Source organism: Charadrius vociferus, unplaced genomic scaffold (genome assembly GCF_000708025.1).
Source record: "Charadrius vociferus isolate BGI_N301 unplaced genomic scaffold, ASM70802v2 scaffold198, whole genome shotgun sequence".
NCBI classification, from domain to species: domain Eukaryota; kingdom Metazoa; phylum Chordata; class Aves; order Charadriiformes; family Charadriidae; genus Charadrius; species Charadrius vociferus.
In genome coordinates, this window is record NW_009649951.1 from 207,074 (window position 1) to 210,035 (window position 2,962).

The window sequence follows — 2,962 nt, forward strand, 5'->3', positions numbered from 1 at the left end:
GCTGAAAGCTCCAAGGCAGCCTGACCAGTTGTCCCCTTTGCTGCCAAATGGCTGTAGTCATGTGGCCTGACTCTCAGACTGGGGTTGTGCTTCCTGCCTGGGATGTGCAAATCCCTCTTCTGGGGCTGGGGAAGTCGGAGTGGTGGTAGGTCTTCGGCCAGGTCTCACTCTTACCTCCCCCATCACCATGGGGAGCTACAAAGATTGCCTCAGTTCATGCAGCAGCACAGACAGCAATGGTCTAAGACGACAATGCCTCCTTGACACTCTGGTTGGGTATCCACTGGTGGAAGTTTGATCCTGGGTACTAGAACCATTTTACTACTCTCTGATGTGTTCAGTTTTCTGAACAGTGATTGGTAACCCTGGAGATTCAGCTGCCAAAGAAGGAAAGAAGGTGACCACTGCTGAGATGTCTGGACAGTGGCCACCTTCAGGAATCCTTTAGTGGACACCCAAACCAGTCATGGTTATGGAAAGCATACATCTAACTCAATAGGAGAAACCCCAATGTTCTCCTTGTCAATGAACAGTAACACTTATCAGGGATAGTTTAAAACTTATGAAAAGGACTCCTGGGTTGCAGTATCGTGTATCACAAGAAGGTTATGAAACTGTGCCCCAGGGAAAATTGTTTCAATGGAAGCATTTTTTTTCTTTTAACAATACTAAGGTATATCCAGTGTACAAATTTAATCTATAGGACCAGGAGGCACTCCCCAGTTCATGGAGCTAGGGGCGCATCTTGCTTACTGAATGCTGTGAAGGGCCACAAACTTGTTTCCCCTCTCCTGCCATAGCCCTGTTTCCTTTGACTGGAGAGACCCAGACATGCTGAAAGGAAGCATGCAATATATACCAACAAGGCCTTCTGTGTTAATGGTATAGGCACTCCTCTAGAGAAATTGCTTTTTCTTAAGGTTGACAAATATTAATAAAAGACTGCATTTTTTTGGAAAATCTAGTATGTGGACTAAACAGATTCATAAAAAGTTATACAGCTTTCTCTGATCATTTGAAGGAATGTCCCTAAGAGATAAAAGCATGCAGACAAATGTAAAGAATGAATTCCAGGAACTCCACATATAGCTTATAGATTATGAAACTGTTGATCTTTGGGTTTTGTTTCTAAGATCTTTTCTATTGGGATAGTAACAGACAATTTCCACTAATTTAAGTCAAAAATTGTTGTGTATTTGTCTGTGTTCAGATAAGATTCTACTTTTTTTCTTTTGGAGGATGTATTCAGCCTTTGCTCCAGATGGAAGATGAATGCTGGGAATGCTTAAATAGCATTTGAACATCTACACAGGTGAACATAGTTCTTGGTCATCAATGTTTGTGAGATGAGCTTTAAAATTCATTGGCTTTAATAATAGATGTCAGCTTCCCTTTTTGTATACTTAAATTGACATCTAAAAAAACCCTATTCTTGTAAGCAAGACATCTTTACTTCCCTCCTGGGGTGGTCAGGAACTCCCAGGACAGTAGATTATAATACACTTATGAATTCAGAGAGTTAAATAAGTCATTTAATTTCATCTTGATTCCCATGAAGAAGAGCTCCTTCTCCAGAGTCTGAACAAGGGAATTTTTTCTTCACTTAACTTCTCTTAATGTTGAAAAACAGCGGTATCACAAATGTACAAACCTGCAAAGAGCTCGGAAAGTGTTTATTACTGTACTACCTATTGGAATTGTAATGCAATGGAAACAGGAAATAACAAGAAATACTTTATATATATACACACACACACATATGTACACACACACATCCTATCCTTCCAAAAGACTGTATACTTCTTGGTATCCAGCTGCTATTAGAGAAGCCCTATCATGTCAGACCAAAAGCGCATCTAGCAAAAATACTCTGATTTCAACAGTGGGCAACAATAGAGACAAAAGTTAGAAGACAAAAGCTAAGCATAGAATATTTCCCTAGTATACCTTCTTAGCTTCCAATTTGCAATATGTAAGTATGTGTCAAGCCTTCACGGGAAGAAGTACAGAACAGGTGACAGGAGATGTCTCATACATGCATAAATACTTCAGTGTTCTTTCTGAAGCTGCATTGTAGTACACCGAAAGTTAATAAATGTTACTGTAAGTACTTGGCGTTCCCTTCTATTCCTCTTCGATAAAAGAAATATATACAAAATTATGTTAAATAACATTTTGAGTTTTTATGTCAAGGTTGAGCTCATAGCCAAATATGTAAACTGTTCAAATTAGAAATATGGACTGACCTGTGAATTAAAACATTTATGTTTGTTGTTTCATTGTTAAACAAGAAGATATTTTCACCATCCAATTATCTGTCCACCAAGCTGTTAAAGAGGTTGTTTTTCTTTCTGTTTACAACAAAATACAACATAGCCAGGCTTGTTTACCTATCTGTTTGCATGTTAATAATATTTTTCATTCCAATAGAGTGTTTGAAAAATTAAGAAAAGAAAAACTAACATAAGACAGAAGGGTAGACAAATGTGGAGATTGTATGCAATCAATGAGTTTGGTGTTAAAGAACATAGTTTAGTTTACCTTAGAGAACCAAAAATAAATTCACCATTGCTTCTTGGTTCACACTCCTTCTAGGAGAAGAGCATGGAGAATACTCGTAATTCATAACATCAAAACCCACAACTTCAATAAATGGTAATTTCTAATTTACTGATGGTTTCTTGTATTTGATACAATTTTGCCATGTTAGCTGTTTATCAAATAACTGTACTAACACTAGGCCCAGAAAGAAACAACTAGTTTGTGTTGTAAATGTTCTAAGAAAAACAGCCTTTGGTTTTTCTTTCCTCACTGCTTGTCCCCACTTACTCCCCACAGTAATTCAGTGATGGGTTTAGGAATTAGCGAGAAGCCATATGGTATTTTCAATTAAACTACAACTATTTCTAACAAATCACATTTTGGCACTATTTTTTTCCCCACTGTCCCCTTTTTAAAATAC